The sequence below is a fragment of the Hippocampus bargibanti genome, linkage group LG17 (genome assembly GCF_051943395.1).
Source record: "Hippocampus bargibanti isolate YZ-2025 linkage group LG17, ASM5194339v1, whole genome shotgun sequence".
Classification (NCBI taxonomy): domain Eukaryota; kingdom Metazoa; phylum Chordata; class Actinopteri; order Syngnathiformes; family Syngnathidae; genus Hippocampus; species Hippocampus bargibanti.
This window is the reverse complement of record NC_142750.1, coordinates 8,857,899-8,879,749: the sequence shown is the minus strand read 5'-3', so window position 1 is coordinate 8,879,749 and position 21,851 is coordinate 8,857,899. Positions and strand designations below refer to the sequence as shown.

General features: G+C 39.0%; 2 protein-coding genes across 2 annotated transcripts in view; one reads left to right on the top strand and one right to left on the bottom strand.

The window, feature by feature from the left end:
- The window catches only part of psmg3 (proteasome (prosome, macropain) assembly chaperone 3), a 116,167-nt gene that overhangs the window by 30,199 nt on the left and 64,117 nt on the right, over positions 1-21,851 (bottom strand). The window lies entirely within an intron of this gene.
- The window catches only part of elfn1a (extracellular leucine rich repeat and fibronectin type III domain containing 1a), a 66,713-nt gene continuing 61,567 nt past the window's right edge, over positions 16,706-21,851 (top strand). Inside the window, exon 1 of the mRNA XM_089018583.1 lies at positions 16,706-16,921. The gene's annotated coding sequence lies outside the window, so the exon portion shown is untranslated. The remainder of the gene's footprint in view (positions 16,922-21,851) is intronic.

Genomic DNA, 21,851 nt, shown 5'->3' with positions numbered 1-21,851 from the left:
AAGCCCAACTCCGTTCTTGACCTTTTTAAAAAATAATGATGCTTGATGGTGTCTTCCCTGAGTTTATCTTGGGAAGAACTCCACTGATTTAACATTCTTTTTCTCAAGCTATATAAATAAGATAAGAAAGCCTTTAATAGTCCTACAATGGAGAATTTTGCATTGGCCAATATGTTAAAAAAACAAAAAAAAAAATGTAGTGCAATCCAGGCCAATGTGACTTGTGACCGCAGCCATTAACATTACAATACAATACATACTGATTTACATAGCGCTTTAACAACAGCTGAAGCATGGGCATGGACAACTACCCTATACAGGAAATAAAACAGTCACAAAGATAGTAGAAAGCACCAGATAGTAAAGCCAAGATCAAGTCAGAATCAGCAGACTTGAGGCGCCGGGAAGGTGTGTTGGGGTGGATGAGCTCGGAGAGGTAAGGAGTAATGAGGCCATTTAAAGGTTTGAAAACAAATAATAAGATCTTGAAAAGAACTCTAAAATGTATAGGGAGCCAGTGAAATGATGCCAGAGTAGGAGTTATATGCTCCCTCTTACGAGTACCAGTCAAGAGGCAAGCAGCAGCATTCTGGACCAACTTGGGACGCTATACATAAACATACAACAATACATTATTTCTCCTAACCTTTGGAGGCCATCATAAATATAATTTTAAATTTCAAAAAAGGGCCATATAGTACAGGTATGACAACAGAAAACACTTTTTTTGGAACGCAGGAGAATAAAAAAACACATTGGGGAGACATAATGGAGAGGAGCGCACATTCCTTTACTGAGCGAAGTGGAATGAAATTCAAAAAGGAGGAACAATAGTTTGAAAATGCACCTGAATTTCAACTGGATGATAAAAACTCACTTTTATTCTTATAAAAAAAAATATTTCCTGCTCAACATGAGCACCATTAGGAGGTTGGTTACTCACCGTGTTGGCGTGTTTTCAGAAATATTTTTTTCCCGTTATCTACACTGAGGGACACACACACACACACACACACACACACACACACACACACACACACACACACACACACACACACACACACACACACACAATGGGCTGAATGTGTGAATGCATGTAGGTAGTCTTAGGTGGCTAGAAAGCAGACGTCTGTGCTCTGAATCATTTTCATGGTCAATAAAATGTGGTGAATGTGCAATGACAAGTCTATTCGAGCAATGTCTGTCAATGTATTATTATTTTTTTTAACTGTGAGAAAAGATCGTATCAGATACGCGGACATTTGTGATACACACGGGTGGCTTATCCTACTCTATAGATGAAGTGTGTGTATTTACAAGTTGTTGTTTCCTGGTAAAATGTCAGAATTTCATGCAGTTAGCCCCACACGATATTTATTTTTGTCACATTTCAGTTTGCGACCAATGAGTGGCACTGTAAAGCCCTGCCTGCAGCTGCACAGGCGCTGGTCATTTTAATCAGTGGCAGTTAAAAGGACTCCCGGCACGACCATTCGGTGTCAGGTCATTGTTTTGTTTCACCCTGTCCGGTTTGTTTCATCTTGTCATGTTTTACTCCCGGTTTTGTTTAAGATTTTGTTCGTGATGACTGTATTTAATACAATTTGTCAAATACACTCTGCGCCTCCCTCCTGCCTGCTTATTTGGGGTCCACCAGCACCATAACCTTTCAAATCTTGACAATTTTATTTTATACACTAATTGGGGGACATGTCACCAAAACAAGACATGAAAAATTCTCAAAGAACCATCCCAAAAAAACTGACCAAGAAGTTGTTTTTGTTCTTCATTTGGGGTGGCCCGTGGCCCGCTATCCCACTACTCTAGATCCACCCCTACACACAATGGCAGAATCAAAACAAGAGAAATCTGCCGTAAGCTTGGTTAGTGGTAAATAGATTATTTGCATATCCGGAAAAGCTGAACTATAAAACCAATATTTTAGCAGCAGTATTAGTGGTGCGTTTATGCATGATGACAATCACCACAATGACGAAACATTGGCAAAGTTGGATGGCGATTTGTTACCATTAAAACAAAAACAAATCAAAATTCCAATGCGCCTGCAGCTCATCCATTTTTTGTTGCCCTCCACGTCACGCTCGCCACGTTGTTTGCTTCCAGCGGAATGGAAGTCGCACCTGATTATTTCCATGTGAAACAGCGCTCCCCCACCAAGCTGGCACAGCGACGTGTCTGATTTGGGCTTTGATTAGGAGTGTGATGAACGGAGATAATCACACATGGCTTCCTGAAAGCGACGCTATCTCGCAGGAAAACACTTTGACGACATCACTGGGGGGTCCCTTAAAGGAGCCAAGTGAGAAAAAATAAAGCCGAAAGCCCTTCCCTTGGCGCCATGAAAGATGCTCAAGGAGCATACAGCAGAGAGTGAGACTCATTTTTAATTTACCATACCTCTATTCAGCGTGGCAGGAAGACTTATGAATGCTCCCTGGTGCAGTATTTATGATGGTGTCATATGGGCAAATCAGAGACGATAAGGGCACCAGCTGTTATTTGTACAAAACTTTGACTGAAGAATGCTCCCGTGGCCAAGGTTCATCATCGTGACAAATTTTGGTCACTTGAAGACGAAAGTCAGCTCCAGCCAAACAAGCCCAAGTCTTCCAATTCTATCTAACAGCCAACTGCAAGAAAATTAGGGACAAACTGGAGCTGCAGGTATATTATTTACAAAATATATCATCTATACCAATGGCGGGCCGTACATATCACCCCTGGCCCTTCAGTAATGCTACGTCTGAATCAATCCAAGCTGCGACTGTAAATAAAAATCAGCAGAATTGATTGTAAAGGCGTCCAGTCAGATTTCTGACCCTTGTAACAAACGATGACTGAAATGTGATTGGTTAAATGCTTAAATACGAAAACTCACATCTGGAAGCAGCACAACAGGGGAAAAGCAATTAAAGGAAGCTGAAAGACAACATTAGAATTTATGGTCAAAATATAATTCATCAGTCTGTGATTCAGATATTTTAGGCCAGCAGAGAAGGCCTTGCAGTTTTTTGAAGTCCAAATCAAAAACACTGATATGTAAATGTTACACTCCCACACACAATCTATTATTTCAAGTAATATGCCTCGGATGAATCAAACACACAGAGCTTTATATTTACTGGGTGACATCTTTTAACAGGATGTCTGCTTTCTCACTAGCTTATAAGTAACAACTGAAATCTCAATATAGCTACCAGTAGTTACCGTTACCAACCCATCAGCCCATCAAATCAACTAGCTAAACCCAATGTAATTCCACTGCCTAACTAGATAACTGATGAACTTGTCATCAATAGCTGTTACATGAGCTAGCTACACGACAAATAAAATTGATACTGTAATTGCCAAACTAACTAAACAACTCACTATTTCTAATGTATTCCAACTGTCTAATTAGCTAGCTATGTTATTAACTCATTCACTGCCTTTCACAAATTTATTCGGGAGTTGAAAATACGTAGAGCGCCATTTCCCTTTTTTCCATGTTAGCTCTTTGTTCCAGGTTCAGTTGTCGTTAAAGCGCTATATAAACCAATATATATGTATTGTATTGTACTTTGGACAGCTGCCCTCATCTCTTCTCAAGGTCATGTAACTCCAGACCCATATAATTTCGGAATTAACTCTTTTTTTTTCTGATGAAAGAAGACAGTCTAAGGTGGTTTACTCTGTATTGAATGTTTATGTAGTCCAAAAAAAATAAATATTCGGTGGGTCCTGGAATTCGAGTGACAATAACAAAAACCTTGGCACTGGAGTAGACACATTTTGCATGTTTGGCAGTGAATGAGTTAAGTAACCAGATTCTTGGATACATAGAAAATTGACTAGCAATGATGAAAAGATCTTTGTTCATACACCGAGATGAAGCAAAACAATATGAAGCCGCCTGTGTCCCACTACATGCGACTGGTGGGTTTGTCAGCTCACTGCCTCCATATGTTGGATTGTTCACACATGAAAGCTGCAGGCGGGAGCACTTCTCACTGGTCTGTGCGATACCATTTGCCAACTTGTGTCTCCGCCGCTCCACTTTGCAAGTATGTATCTTATTAACCCTCTATAATTGTCATCAAGCAGCTGGGGATCAAGTAGGTACAGAACAGGGATGTCAAACGTGTTTGCATTGCGGGGCACACTATAGTTACAGTTGCCCTCAGGGTTTTAACGTTGAAACCACAGAAATGTATAATCACCAGAGTTGGAACAATGTGTTAGAAATCACAACAAGCCAGGCCATCTGGCCGTGAGAAGTTCAGCAGCAGTGTACAGATTTCCACACTACAGATTTATTCTTATTTATGTTTTTGTGCATGCAAAATGCTTCCAAATTCCCTTGCCTGCAAAATCAAATGTGGAAGATGATCTACTCACCGGGCGCAGCCAGAATTTAGTCTGCCATACATGCTTATTTGCTCTGGAGCTCATTTTGTATGTTTTGGGAAGAGTATTATGCAAATGGAGTCATTTAGCAAACACAATTTGATTGATCAAACCTGAGACCAATTGTGATGGCTGATTTGGGCCTGTTGATTTCGCATCTGAAAGTCAGGAGCAAATGGGCACTGCTGTGCATGACCATAACCAGGATGCACATTCAGAATTATAAGTGACGGGGATATTTCTCTGGCCGAGCCTTCACGTGTATCCAGAACTTGCACATTTTAGGTTTTTATTTATTTTATTTTTGGTTTATTTGGTTCACTACTTGCACCATAACCAATAACACTTCACGATTACTTCACATTACATGGAAGAACAAACAAGAATGCATATTGACATAGTGTCTATTTTGCAACGGAATTATGCCATAATATTGTTATTTAGTTAGTTGGACAGTGAAATAAAATTTCACACGAACAGAGAATGAGAAAGTTATAAATATGATGCTATAATATATAAATATATTCGTAACATCGATTCTCTTCCCACCTTCAAATCCCATCTCAAAAGCCCCCGATTTAAAATAGCATTTTCTGCGTAGCTCTATCTCTTGTTTCTATTTATAATTGTATTTTACTTATTATATTCTATTTATAATTGTATTTTATTTATTATTGTATCAATGCTTGTCTGTGACTGTGACTTTGAGAGTTTTGAAAGGCACTCGAAATAAAATTTATTATTATTATTATTATTATTATTATTAAACAAAAAAGGAGTTGGTAGCATATATTTTAATACAAACTGCTAAAAACCTAATATTAATATTCATTGTAACTAGCTACATAGACAGCTTCATTGTCTAGCAAAGGTTAGCTAATCATTCTGTTGTTTAATATGTAGATACAATTATGTAATTATTATGTAATTTAGTTAGCCAATACATGTGCTCCTTGGATAGATAGCCAGTTAGCTAGCTAGGTAGCCAGTAGAGTCACTAAAAAGAATATTCGTAGGCAGCCATTCAGTTAGTTCGCGAGTTAGATAGCAAATATAAAATTTATAAATGTATAAAATGACATTCCACGGTTTTGCCTTTTCAGTAAAACGATTTTCTTTCTCATTTGAGTCATGATGAAATCCTTCTCCTATAAATTGAGTCGGTGAAAAATTGAGCAATTGTTGAAAATTTATGAAAATGTTGAATGGTGATGTGAATGTTCATATATGAGTTAAGAACTGCTCTTCCGGGCATTGAATATCAAATGTCGTATAATGGGGTCAAGGTAGGGTTGGATCGGAAATCCTAAGTGTTCACATCCCATTTGCAGTGGAGGAGGAAGCAATTTAGCTAATGTGTTGCGTTTCATATTTAAGCTTCATTTAGCGGCCTTGCAAAGTTATTACTTTTTTTTCCTGGACTCCACGCGGAGCAGACTAGGAACTCATTTCTCCCAACAATCCTCTACTTTAAGAATTTGGCAACCTCACGAGTGGCAGGATTGGTGGGGGGCATTATAGAAAATGATTAGTCATATTTAGATGACTTGGCCGCAGTAAGAATGATGCATCTGCAGTGCAAAAAAAGGCTGACTGGAGCCTGATGCTTGGCTGGCTGCTACACTGAGCCAGTGCATGTTCACTTTCTTAGATTAGATTAGATTAGCCTTTATTAGTCTCGCAGTGGGGACATTTACATTTCAAAGCAGCAAAATTATGAAAAGAAGAGGAAAGGAAAGAAAGAAGTAGAAAAACAATAGAGGAGCTGCTGTAAAGGCAGTGATAGAACGTCTATATACACATCCGTAAACATCCTATGTTACTTCATTTCTAGTTTAGTCTATATATGGATGTATGTCGTTTATTAGATAACTTTGCGTATCTGTAGGGTTTACCGTTATTAAACATCTTTATTTTCAGTCTGATATCATGTTACACCCTCCTTGTCGCTGATAGGCCGGGTCGAAATATTGTCATCACTGCTGTATGTATAAAACCAGGTGAAAGGGGCGTCTGTATCTCTTTTGGCTTTCCCACCTTGACCGGACATGTCTCTCTGTTGTTTAGAGGAATAATGTAATCTTTTTTGTTGACCACTTTGGTCCCTGCTGATGTTTCATCATAAAACTCTGTAAAGCCCAGAACCAGAAAGTGAATCATCTTTTTTTTTAATTGACATTTTTGAGAACAATTAGAAAAGGAAAACAATGTCACATTTAGCATCATCTGATCCAGACATAAAAAAACATGGATCACATAACCATCTCATTAAAACGTTTTACATTTCTTTTCAATTCTGCTGGTGCAATGTCCTGTTCACTGTGCCATATACAAAAGAAAAGTTAACAAATAAATAATGAAAAAATAATTCAGCGAGAGTCTTAAAACATAAAAATATAGCTATATGCCATGGAATCTTTGTAAAATACGCTCAGTAGAAGTCATTTGCAGTAATTTTACAAATTATGGACACAACTTGTCCGGAGCGTCGGTTGTCCTTTAAAAGGACGATTGATGTCACTTTTATGTTTCCTAACTGACATCAGAAAAACGTTTTAGAGCATCTAAAATACCCAAAACACGCAGTATGATATTTTTATTCAAATGAAAAACACCAATAAAAATGACTTAAAGTGTCCAAAATCTGCAAAAAATTGAGCTGCGAATTGGGCATTTTCAGAAAGTCCCTCCCCCAGTTCGTGACGTCACGCCAAGACGTCTTGCATTGCTGGAGAATCAAAACAATGGCTTCAGATTCGGAGAATATGCTTTCTTGTTACACATCCAGTTATGAATATGATTCATATAGTTCTGAAGAGTAAAGCATACATGTTTGCAATCGATTAAAAATGTATTCCGTGCCATTTTGAGGCAACATTGGGGGGAAATGTCCCACCCAAAAAGAGGCAGAAAATGGCCACTGAGGTCCTGTGAGGAATGAATCAGCCCGTTTCCACAGGCTGATAAATTCCTTACATGGAGCATGGACGCCCTCTTCTGGCTCTTACTGGTGCAACATGAGGTTTTCAGACCAAACAATCATTGACATGATGGAAGGACTGCTACATTGTGTCCTTTTTTTCAGTCAGGGGCGTTCCTTCAGTGACGTCACGTACGGACTCGTCACCAACTCAAAAACAAGACTTCCTGAATATTCAGTGCGAGTCTTAAAGCGTAAAATATAGCTGCATGCAGTGGAATCTTTGTAAAATACGCTCAGTAGAAGTCATTTGAAGCCATTTTACAAATGATGGACACAACTTGTCCGGAGACGTCGGTTGTCCTTTAAAGCACAACTCCTATGAACCCTTTTTCCTCCAGGTTGAATTTAATAATAACAATCATGATTAAATATCCGCATGAATCATTCCACACAACTTCTCAATCTATGGTTATGTTTCAACAATTACGTGAGCTGCCGAATCATTGAGACAACAAGGTAGGCGGATGTCCTCCGGTCGGCATCCGCGTGGGCCGCCTTTGAGTGCCGGCCACGGAGAAACCAGGCTGGCCTGACTCTACTCAGACACAAACAGTGGGCGCCTCGTTGCTCAACCGTCTGCAGATGACACACGGAGAGACGGAGCGACCAAGTGCGGTGACCCAGCGACGCGTTGATATACCCCACGTGCTTCCTACCCTGGCCTTTGACTTGTCATTTTGCTTCGTTTACGTCCTACGTGATGAGTCAGGCATAGAAAAATACTGTGTAGGAAGCAAATAGTTTCATTTGCATTCTTCTTTGCCCTCATGCTGCGTCTGTTGTTATTTACTGTCAAGATTCATAAAAATGGTCGGATTTTGCTTGCTGTTAAGCTGCGGTCCTCGATGCATTAACCATTTTCAGACAAGTAAAGTGAAACTGGATCATTTCCCACAGCAGCCCTAATGATCTCTTGCTTTCATTTTTCTGTGAATAGATGAGGTTCTTGGTCATTTTCAACTAATGTATGCAAATGTCAGCAGACTTTTTCTTCTAGTGAATCATCCGCTTACATCAGCAAGGACGTGTTTCTATCAGACTGCAACATTTACGTATGTTATTTCCAGCCTTAAAGCGTCCTTTTCTCTGTCGGTACATTTTGAAGGTCCACTCTGTCGAGCTGAGCAATATCCCGAGACATTTCAGATGACGAAAGGCGGCCTTTATTTCTGCCACATGAATTATTAACTAGTTATTTTTACTCTTCCGGTAGCCAGAAGTGGCGAGCGGACAGGTTAGGGGATTGCTGACTGAGTCAATGTTGGCAATGAGTCAGAGGTTTTCATGACCGCACAGGTGTGCGACCGAGCTTGTTATTAAAAAAAAGATAGAGACTTTGCTTTGAGAGTGTATCAAAAATACAACTACATAGTACAAACTGTGGAACTCTTGAACTACTAAACATAGCAGTCGTAACACTACATACTAACCAACAACAGTAGACGAGAATGGTCATTTCCAAGAGAAAACAAACCGCTGCACTTAACCAAATTTACGGCAAGCACGTTCATAGGAACACAGATAAATTTATTTAAAAAAAAATCAATATAATATCAAACTAGAGTATCAAATAGGTTCAAACTGAGTATGTTATGAACTCATTTACTGCCAGACAAGTGCAAAAACATGTCCACTCCAGTGCCAGGGTTTTTGTCATTGTCACATGAATTCCAGGACCCACGGAATATTGAGTTTTAGAATTACATCAACAATCAATGCATTGGCATAAACCTTAGTCTCTCTTCTTTCATCAGAAAAAAAACGAGTTAATTCCTAAATCATATGGGTCTGGAGTTATATGAGCTTGAAATGAGGGGTGGCTGTCCCAAATACAATGCAATACACACATATTGGTTTATATAGCGCTTTAATGAAAGCGGAAGCTGGAACAAAGCACTAACATGGAAAACAAGGAAATGCTGCCCCTTGTGGAAGAGGAAAACATTGCCAGAGGCCACGGCCAGCGCTTTATTGGCACCCAAACAAGAAAAACAATACCCAAACAAATATGGGAATGGTGCTATATGTCACATTTTCCATTCCCGAAAACATTCGTGAATGACAGTGAACGAGTTAACAATATATATATATATATATATATATATATATATATATATATATATATATATATATATATATATATATATATATATATATATATATATATATCATAAACAATAGTTAGTGTGGCAAGAAACAACATGAAGGCATTTGAAAATGAATTTATATGTGTTTATATGTTAGATCAATGTGTATGCATTGTATGCAATAAGCGGTACGGAAAATGGATGGATGGATGGTATTTTGTACAGCCGCCCCAATTTCCAGCTCAGATAACACCAGAACCATATAACTTTGGAATTAACTTTTTTTCTGATGAAAGAAGAGTGTTTAAAGTTTCTAACACTGTATTGAATGTTTATGTATTCCTAAAATGTAATATTCTGTGGCTCCTGCTATTTTAAGTGAAAAAAAACCCTGGCACTGGAGTGGTCATGTTTGTGCACATCTGGCAATGAATGAGTTGATAGGATACTACTAAAAAGAGCACCAGATTATGAAACATCAACGGGTGACGTGGTGCAGACGGAGTTGACTTATTTTTGAGATAGCAACACTCACAGGCTCTTAAATCGCTCTTCCTGATGGAACGTGCCGATGACAAAGTTGTACAAGATTGTGAATTATACATTTTTTTTGAAGGTGGTGTGTAAAATATATAGGCAGAGCCCTCTTGGCTCTAAATTAATGGATCGAGAAGTAGTACTACGCTCTCAAAAAAAAGGCAGACAAACATCCACTTCGGTTGTTTTAATTATGCATACCTAGCATGCTCGTCTAAATCCATCTGGTGTTTATTCTGCGTAAATGTATCAATACGAGCTGTGTGTTATTTATAGGCAAGGATAGAAAGGAGAGGGAACCCAAACTGAAGTGACTCAGTGGGGAACGCTGAAAGCACCACCGTGTTATTTTCAGACGCTCCGTGGATAAAGCGCTGCTCGTCTCGCAATTGACGAGAGCCAAGCGATGCTGCCCCGTATGTGACGGTGGGCTGGATGCACCTTGCGTCTCTTTTGTAAGGCTTTTAGTGTAGATGGTATGTTTATATCCCAACGGCCACGTCGAGACGGTCGGCCGCCGCACTCTCTTACCGAGTTTACCCACGCTCCCATCTCATCACATTTTTTTTGTATGTGTTTGCATTCATTCATCCATCCATCCATCCATCCATCCATCCATCCATCCATCCATCCATTCATTCATTCATTCATTCATTCATTTATTTGTTTGTGCATTTATGTGTTCATTTTTTTGTTTACCAATGATTCTATTAATTTTATCAATGATTCTATTAATTTTATCATTTTATCATCGTATCATCGTATCATCGTACCATTTTACCATTCTACCATTTTACCATGTTACCATGTTACCATGTTAGCATGTTATTACGTTATTATGTTATTATGTTATTATGTTATTATGTTATTATGTTATCATTTTATCATTTTATCATTTTATCATCTCATAATATGATAATCTGATAATCTCATAATCTGATAATATGGTAATATGATAATATGACAATATGATAATATGACAATATGATAATATGATAATGTGATAATCTGATAATATGACAATTTGACAATCTGATAATCTGATAATCTCAATCTCATAATCTCATAATATCATAATATTATCATTTTAATCTATTAATCTATTAATCTTAGATTAGATTAGATTACATTAGATGAGCCTTTATTTGTCTCATAGTGGAGACATTTACAATTCTCAACAGCAAAAACAAAATAAAGGAGCTGCTGTAAAGGCAGCCACTCTCGCTGTGCCATTTTGAAGTTAAAAAAAAAAACAACAAATCTAAACAACAAATAATGTGACACAACACAAAAGACACAGACAGTCAGTCAATCTTCAGCGCTTTCCGCACCCTCTTTGTTGCATGAAGCAGTTCTAGATGAAAGATGAGAGGATCAAAGTCTCCTTTTCACCAGTGGATCAGGGACGTCATGGTGGAATGCGCACGTCTGCTACAAAGTAGGTTTTGAAAGCAAACACGAAGCTGTCGCATCCGTTGACGAAAAGAGATTGTCTCACATCTCCTGTCCCACGGAGAAATGATAAAACGATAAAATTAATAGAATCGTTGATAACATTAATAGAATCATTGATAAACAAAAAAAATGAACACACAAATGCACAAACAAATAAATAAATGAATGAATGAATGAATGAATGAATGAATGAACGAACGCACGAACGAACGAATGAATGAATGAATACAAACACACCCAAAAAACTTGTGATGAGATGCGTTTTACTGCGAGTTTTTGGGCAAACACTTGGATATCTATATCATGGCCTTTTGGAGACCTTTCAAAAAGAAACCATGAGCTGAATTCCTCCCTCATCAGTGCATTCCATGCTGTCAACATATTCAAATGCATGCAAATTGCACTTCCGTCAAGGTTGACAGCGTGAGGCCCATGTTGTAACCTAAGCGGGCGCTGCGCTTTTCCCCCGGTGTTTATGCAAATGATGCCTTCGACTCAATATCTTAGATAATTACGCCACAGGTTGCACTGCTGCCGTACTTCCTTCTTCCCTCGGCGATGATTTGACACGTGGGCTTCTCACGTTTGTTTTTTAGAAGTATAGAAATACACAGTGATCCACTTTGGTCACGGATGCTACGATCCAGACTAAAGTAGATTTTTACTTTCTTTTTTTGCCACAGATTTTTCACGACTAAAATTTGACAGAATCAGAATCTGCCAGAAGCTGCCACTTGCCATGGCGCCATCTTGGAATAACTGCTGAAACTATACAAACTTGAGCACCTTTGTTCGCAATGGTGCAATCTCGACATGCAAGCAAGCAAAAGAAAAAAAAAAAAAAAAAAAAAAACACTTGATTTATCCCCTGCCATAAGTGCTTTTGTTATTATTATGATGATGATGATGATGATTATTATTATTATTATTATTATTATTATTATTTTTATTATTATTATTATTATTATTATTATTATTATTATATACCTTATTGTTGGTTCTGAATGCATGAATGTCATGAAGAGGAGGGAAGGCAATTGTGTGTTTGCATTTGAGTGCCTTATTGTATCCAAACACTGGAAAACAACAACAACATAGCATCTATTTCCAGAATGTACCCATAGAATTTGATAGTTATGAGCTGACCCCCACACCCCGTCTCCGCCCGTGAATTATTTCCCAGCGCTGTTACTTCCCACCGCCACCCAAATTGGCTTAGCCACTAAATGAAGGATTTAAATAATTCATTCCGCATATCTGTCTTCCCTTTTCTTCCCCGCGCCGCGACTCGCTCGGACTTCATTTAGTCACATTATCGCCTATTCATAAGAAGAGGCGGGTCAGACGAGGGAGACAGCGAGTTTTCCGAGGAGCAGTTCGGTTAAAATTCCAGACTTTAGTGTACTCGTGATTAGGTACTGCTGCAGAAAACAAATTCCGTATATAAATCATAACAAATCTCAATTTTGATTGACGCAGTCAGTCACAGAGGTCCGATCGCCCTATACTGAGATTTGACAAAGCATTAACGTTCATATTTGGTTATTCGTATTTGTTTGTTAATGCTATTTTCCATTTAGTTGAGGCAGCTGGATGAAAAAATAAATCAATAAAATCAATTTACCATTGCCTTTTTGGCTCTCTATCACCCCAAATTGAGTGCCAAAAAAACATTTATTTATTTATTTATTTATTTATTTATTTTATTTGTTTGTTTGTTTGTTTGTTTGTTGTCCAGCTGCCTCAACTAACATACCAAAGTCAAAAGGTAAGCAGAGCTGCAATTGAGTGCATCATTTTGATAACTGACACATACTCTAATGTTAGCAAATAAGGTGTGTGCGTGTGCGTGTGTGTGTGTGTGTGTGTGTGTGTGTGTGTGTGTGTGTGTGTGTGTGTGTGTGTGTGTGTGTGTGTGTGTGTGTGTGTGTGTGTGTGTGTGTTTGAGTGTCCACTGCATGCGCCACATGTTTGGATATGCTACATATTTTGGACAGAGTTATATAATGCTAGTGATAAGACGATGGGTTAGCGTTATTAGAACAGTTTTTTTTTGTGTGTAACTTCTCCCGTTTGGTCATGAATAATGGAGGATCTTATGACAATTTTACGCCAGAACAGTTTTTCTGTCCAGTGGGGAAGTTTGATATACTGTCCGTGTGATGATTTATGTAGTCATGGACATTTACTGCAAAAGCAGTAGGATACAAGAACAAGGAGTGATCTGATGTTAGCCCTCATATTGATTCTTTAGCCATCTTCCTCGAACAGGATGCACCCGAAGAACCATTTCCCCACAAATGAATATTTCATCAGCGAATCCAAGCAGACGTATAATTTCTTGACTCGCTTCGTCAAGACCTTTAACTGCTACCATTTCCAAGTTATCTTTTAGCGCGCCGCCCGGTCCACTGAGACTTAACAGCATAAACGGCGGGGATATTCGAACGTGCCAAACATTCAATGCGGCTGCTGTGCGCTTCACTGCTGGTGACTCGCACATCCACTTCCTCGACGCTGCAGTCTCCAAACGCTGAAGCTAAATTCTTTCCACCTACGCATACTCATCCACACCAATCCATGAGCCGCTTCCAGATGTTCCCGGGCCATCCCTCACCCCCTTCAGACTTTGTCATTCCAGAGGATATCGTAGGCCATTATAAATCAAAGCAGAAGGATTTCAGCTTTTCAAACTCAGATGTTATGTCTTTAAGTGTGCAAGCCGATACTCATACTCTTACCTTATTCACTGCCACTCACGAATTTATTCGAGATTTAAAATATGACGTCGAGCGCCATTCCCAGATTAATTCGGGTTTTTTTTTTTTTTTCTTGCTTGGGTGCTGATAAAGCGCTGCCCAGACTCTTGCAATGTTTTTCCATGTTAGCGCTCTGTTCCAGCTTTAGCTGTTAAAGTGCTATATAAAAATATATAAATGTATGTATTGCATTGTATTTTAGACAGCCACCCTCATTTCAAGGTCATATAACTCCAGACCCATATCATTTAGGAAATACGTCTTTTTTTCTCATGAAAGAAAAGAGTCTCAGGTTTCTTATGCTGCATTGAATGTTTATGTAGTCCTAAAACTCAATATTCTGTGGGTCATGGAATTCAAGTGTCAATGACAAAAACCCTGGCACTGGAGTGGACACATTTTTAATCTGCTGTGCTCACTGTCATTACTTATGAGCCAATAACAAATGGTATTCATCTCATGTGTTTTTCTTTACTTTAACATACTGTATATGTACTATATATGTATAATATATACGAGGCACAAGATAAAGAAAAAAAACATACTAGATTGTCTCCATTCATCCATTTTTTTATCCCACGTATCCTCATAAGGGTTGCGGGTGAGCCTATTGCAGGCGACGATAGGCGCCGGCCAAAGACGAGGCAAGTAAATATCAACACTCACATTCTCACCCAAGGGCAATTTTGAGAATGCAGTGAACCTGAAATGCTCAGAATTTTTACAACGCTCCAACCACATTCTCGCAAAAATCGTGATGTGTCAGTCACAATGCTGATAAGTGGTTTATATTTTCAGAATAATTAATTAGATAGCATATTTTCCAGTGTAAAAGGTGCACCAAAGTATAAGGTGCACCCCCAATGAATGGTGTATTTTCAAACTTTTTGCATATATAACGTGTACCCGACGATCAATTCGAAAAGGGTAATTGTAACTCAAAAACACATCCCTCATGAAACACACGGTTTTGAAATGAGTGAAAATATTGTGCGTGCAGTTTTTCAGGACTACGTGCGGCTCATGCAAGCAGCAGCGTCGTCCATTTGGCAATTTATCACTGAGATGAATTGATCTCACATCACATGGAGCAAGAATTGACTACTTTGGTGAAATATGGTGGACCTTTGCAGCTGGCTGCATCGCTTTTGCTCCCCACCCTCCTCCCCCGCATGTCTATTTAAGACCCCGAGAATTATGGACCACTGCTACCACAGTGTGACACTCCATTTAATTACAGTGATCATGATATATTGCAATATAGACTGTATACATAGATAAATGGTCCTATGGACTATTATTAATGTGATATGGATATATTGTCGAATTTTGACAAGAATCAGTGAGTTAGAAGAATAGACTCGATACGTTAATAACTGTAAGACATTTTCATATGCGAACGTCTGGAAGTATTTCAGATCTTGTGGAGATTAACTCATTCACTGCCAGACGTGCACAAAAATGAGTCCACTCCAGTGCCAAGGTTTTTGTCATTGTCATTCAAATTCCAGGACCCACTAAATATTGAGTTGTAGGACTACATAAATATTCAATACAGCGTAAGAAACATTAGACTGTCTTCTTTCATTAGAAAAAAAAGTTTATTCCTAAATGATATGGTTTTGGAGTTATATGAAAATGAGGGTGGCTGTCCAAAATGCAATGCAAGACATACATATTGGTTTATATAGCGCCGAAGCTGTAACAAAGCGCTAACATGGAGAAAAGGGAAATGCTGCCCCATGTGGACGAAAAAAACATTGACAGAGGCCATGTCCAGCACTTTATCAGCACCCAAACAAGAAAAAATGACACTGCACGTCATATTTTCAATTCTCTGCTAAATTCGTGAATGGCAGTGAATGAGTTAATACAGTATGCATTGCTCACTCACTTTATTTGCTTATTAATCATTTATGTTGAACTTCCACTTTTCTGGTTTATTTGTTGTATTATATTGTTTTCTTTTGAGTACACAAAAGGAGCCGAAAAAATGGGTGGGTTTGCTAGGGCTACTTCAGTTTTCTCCAGCCATTCCAAAAACCTGCATGGCAGGTTGTCTGTCAGCATTCTAAATTGTCCCTCGGTGTGAATGGAAGCACCGATGGTTTCCCGTTTTTAATCAACATCTAGTCACGTGACTCCCTCAATCACATAAAACGACATCATGCGTCCCTGGACTTGAGAAAAGTGGGTGTGGATACTCGGCCCAATCTCGTTACGGCCTTTACAACTTGATGTTCGTGCCGGGCGAATGAAAAAATAATAAGGAAGCCTCCCTCTCTCTCTCTCTCTCTCTCTCTCTCTCTCTCTCTCTCTCTCTCTCTCTCTCTCTCTCTCTCTCTCTCTCTCTCTCTCTCTCTCTCTCTCTCTCTCTCTCTCTCTCTCTCTCTCACCCCAACACACACACACACTTCCTCCATGAGCCCGCCTCCCCAGCCCCCTCGCTCGCTCGCTGTCTCGGCGGTTAGAAAGAAGCAGCCCGAGCGCGCAGCTTCGCTCAGCTGTAAGCGAGGAGCCCCGAGGAAGCTCCAGCCACACCGAGCGCTCAAAATAAATATTCATCATTCAAATCAAATGTAATCATAATAAGAGTTACAATAATAATAACAATAAACGTGGATGTTGGAGCCTCCCCTGGGAACATTGGAACCTTCTTTTTGAGCGTGATGATACTGAGCTGAAACACGCAGGTAAGGAACCCTTCTTTTGTTTTTGGACTTGAATGCAAGAAGCGTGATTTTTTTTCATGAAAATGTTGGATTGTAGATGAGGTGCGGAAAATAAATAAATAAATACAAAATAATTTAAAAAAAACGTGCAACGGGAACCCGTTGGGAACGGGAATTTGACAGTGCTCCAAGTTTGCATTCAGAACCATGGACAGCTCCGAAGTCTGAATGGCTTCTTTTGCTTGCCGATGCAGAATAAAAAGTTTCCAGCTCAATAATTCAGCATAGGAGGGTTTTTCAGATTTCAATGATCAGAATGTGCGACATGTCATTGATGGGGAAATGAATACAAAATGATTAGCCGCCGCCTATGTGTGGCCTTAACCTATTTTATTCGAGTTTACAGTCATTACAGTTTGGCCGTGTGGAAGTCCCTGGCAAGATAAGCTGAGGATTGCGCAGCCTCCGTACCATCTGTCTTTCAAAATGCACCCTGGAAGAGTCTCGCTCGCATAAAACCTCAAGACGTTTTGTTTTTGCGTTCATTTTTTTTCCAGAAGGGAAACCATCCACAAAAATCTCAAAAGGATGATGAGTCACAACTTGTGTCGGTCGGATCGCCTCACTTGCTTGGAACTTTTTTTTGGTTGCCATCTTCCGTCTCTCTCACACTTGCTGCCACCCCCGCCCACACCCCTCATCTCCTTTATCTTGATTATGCAGCTTGATGATTGAGTCAGCTATTTTGTATGCAACTTGCTTGAGCTCGCTCTTTTTTGTCGAAGGAGAAAGATCGTGCCAAGGATACCGAGAGAATTACGGCTTCTTGTGACAGTTGTGTATATATATATATATATATATATATATATATATATATATATATATATATATATATATATATATATATATATATATATATATATATGAGGAGGTTGCTCCAGGTTGGATAAATTGCTGTTTGAGGGAGACATATTTCCTGTGGTGACAAAGGTTTATGAAGTGTGACTGACCTTATTAAGCAGAAGTGGCAATTGTGAATGACACATTTCTTCGAACGACCTGGACGGAAGCATCCAAAACTCTTATGTTAGTCTGAGTGAGTGAGAGGGAGAGAGAGAGAGAGAGAGAGAGAGAGAGAGAGAGAGAGAGAGAGAGAGAGAGAGAGAGAGAGAGAGAGAGAGAGAGAGAGAGAGAGAGAGAGAGACTTTGATGCATAGCGTGACAAAATGCTAAAAGTCACAGTAAGGAATAATTGTGTTTGGCCCAAAGCCGCTCCCTTGCTTAATTCCTAACTTTGTTACGAATCCAAATTGCCTAAGGAAAGCTTCACATTCGATTGACGAGTGATGCAGGACGGAAGCTGAAGTCATCAAACGGGGCTGGAAGCTAATGATGCTACGCTAATGCAATGCGAGTGGGAACAGAGCTTGTCTAATGTTGGCATCATAACATCAAACATTTATCAAAGTGTTTTTAACTCATTCACCGCCAGACATGTGCAAAATGTGTCCACTCCATTGCCAGGGTTTTTGTCATTGTCACTTGAATTCCAGGAACCACAGAAAATTTAGTTTTAGGAATACACAAACATTCAATATAGTGTTACAAACCTTACACTTTCTTCTTTCATCAGAAAAAAAAGAGTTCATTCCTAAATTATATGGCTCTGGAGTTCTATGAGCTTGAAATGAGGCTGGCCGTCCAAAATACAATGCAATATATACATATTGGTTTATATAGTGCTTTAATAACAGCTGAAACTGGAAAAGGAAAAAAAATATTGCCAGATGCTCTTATTATTTGTTGTTGTTAATACTAATAATGATCATAATAGTTTTTGTTATTATTATTCATAATAATAATAATAATAATAATAATAATAATAATAATAATAATAATAATAATAATAATTTAATTTAACAGTTTGTGATTGATCCAAGTATGTCTCATGTTAAATCTACAACAAAAACTGTCACAAAAGAGAATAATATCACTATTTAAAATGGACAGGCAGTGACATCATGTCCATACGTGTGCACTCACACTACTGAATACTACTACGATTAGTTGGCATGCACAATTTCTATCTATGGAGCAGCCTCAACAATATTTCTCAATTTTTTTTCCCACAGTCACTTGCTGCCAGGCAGAGATCACAGGGTAACAATGGTTTTACTGTTGTAACACGTCTGTATATGAAAAACAAAAGACAACTGCAAAGTTGTCAGTGGTTTGGTGCATGTCGAATGAATGGCCCATTCTATCATTCAACGTCTAAAAAGGTGAAGGATGGCGCTCACAATCAATCACGCTGCCCACACGTTTTGCCTGAAGACATCACATATGAACCACCCATTGACTGCAAGTTTTCACACTCCGGCAGGCGCAGCTAAGAAGTCTCAGACACTCCATTATCGAATAAAGTCTGTAGCCAGGAGATAAAAGTTGAAATAACAAAGCAAGGCAAAAAAAAGGGTATGCTCCTATTTTACGTTGCCCGTTTCATTTTTTTCCTCAGAAGCTCAGAATGAATCAGCACATTCTGCTTGGCTTTATCCCAGAATACAAAATGTGTAGCAGAGGCAGATGCTAAAGCATGAGCATTTGTATGATTTTGAATCATAATAAAACATTTTAGAGGTGGTTGTGTCCTTGACCCCTAAAATGACATTTGCCTTGTGCTTGAAAATGAACAACACAGGTTAACCAATGTCTACGAATCAAACGAGATGCAATGAAACACATTTCTCATTCTTCATTTCTTTTTGCACGGATTCAGAATTTGCCCTCGTGTTTTTTTTTTCTCCAGCAAAATATAAAAATGTACCATACGCATTGTAAAATGCCATCTTCATGTTTACAATGTGGCTAGCTAACTTATGCTGAACTAACATGACACATGGAGAAGCATGACATGATGCACAGCCGTGCCCGTTCCAGCCCATTAAAGCTCAACATAACATAAATGTTGCAACTCATGGCTATGCGTGTGCACGAAGAAGTCCGTCTTCACTATCTTTATACTGTACATCATGTGCTTTTGCAACTTCCCATTTTATACGGAAGAACGGCTTTTGCATTATGAGAAGCAGGGTTTGGATTTTAGTTTGGGATTTTTCATGAGAAAAAAGGAGTAGTTTTTATTTGGATTGATTGTTTTCCCCCTGAAAACAGATTCATATTACTGTAGTTTGGCCTTTGTTAGTTTTAGTATCGGTTTTAGTTTTCTTTAAAGGACAACCGACGTCTCCGGACAAGTTGTGTCCATAATTTGTAAAATGGCTTCAAATGACTTCTACTGAGTGTATTCTAATAAGATTCCACCGCATACAGCTATATTTTAACGTTTTAAGACTCGTGACGACTCCGTACGTGACGTCACTAAAGGAATGCCCCTGACCGAAAAAAAACACACATTGTAGCAGTCCTTCCATCATGACAATGTATTTTTCTGTACCCGTCTGGTCTGAAAACCTTGTGTTGCACCCAAAAGTCGAGAGAAGAGGGCGTCCAAGCTCCATGGAAGGAATTTATCAGCCTGATTTTTTTTCATTGCATTTAATAAAATATATGCTCTATAAAGATATGTACACCTGGAGAGAATACTACATACGTTACTACAAACATGTTCGTATGTAACGTTGTTCGTAACTCGAATGTTCGTAAGTAGGGGAGCATCTGTATCGTATATTTCAAAAGACCAATTTTAGCTCTGCGCTGTTGAATGTGATGGGCAGTATGTTTTTTTATTAAGTCATTCACTTCCATTCCCGAATTTAATTGAAAATTATGACGTGGAGAACCCTTCCGGAATTTGTTCGGGTTTTGTTTTTTTCTTGTGATGGAGTGCTGATCAAAGCATTGGTCAAACAAAGCAATGTTTTTTCCTTGTATGTGGGGGCAGCATTTGCCTTTAATACAGTTACCATTTCAAGATCAGATAACTCCGGGCCCATATAACTTAGGAATGAACTATTTTTTTAGAAGAGAGTCTAACGTTTCTTATACTGCATTGAATGTGACTGTAGATATTCCTAAAACTCAATATTCTGTCAGTCCTTCAATTGAGTGAAAATGACAAAAACCCTGGCACTGGAGTGGACACATTTCCGCACATTGTCTGGCAGTGAATGAGTTAATAAATAAATACATAAATAAATAAATTCGTACAAAATTCTCTCGCACTCGCACATTTTTACTGTACAGTAGCCTTCTTTTGATCAACACTCATCAGAAGAAGCTCCCCGTTCCCGTCTTAGCTGATTAATCGCTTCTCAATAGCTACGTCCGCCTCCATGTGATTGCACTGTCACTCAAGCGTGACTTCGATGACACTCTTTACAGATTCAATGGCATCATCCTATCTGGTCAATCAAAACAAGTCCATCAATTATTCATTAATGTAACAGCAAAGGGCGGGAATTAATGAGCTGGCGAACGTGCAAACATTCAAATGTGAAGCGATAGCGTTGCTTTGCATTTAGCGGCCGTGGGCGATGATGTCCTGTCGCTGTAATGACGTGTAATTTTGAGTTTGGTGAACCCGTCAACATGAAACTGGAGAAATGCGAACAGAGCGGCTGGCAACAAAGTCAAACAGCGAACGAATGATTAGCGGAACGTTTGAAAGAGATGTTTTTGATACGTTTGGGACGCAAAGGGAGGGAGAAATGCATTACACGCCCGGGAGCGTTTGAACATGGCTGCCTTTAGAGTTGAAACTGGGAATATTTACAGCCCTCCATCGGGTCAATAGGTGGCTTGTCATGGAAATCAATACGGAGCCTTCATTCGTGTCAACGAGAAGGCAGCTGCAACCAGCGATGCGCCTTGCATACTTTGTACCTGCTCAACTTCAGTAAATACATTAAAAAAATACTGGGGTGGACAAAAAACTGGTTTTTAATTGTTTCACATTTGCACGCACCCTGTACCTTGATAACATGATATG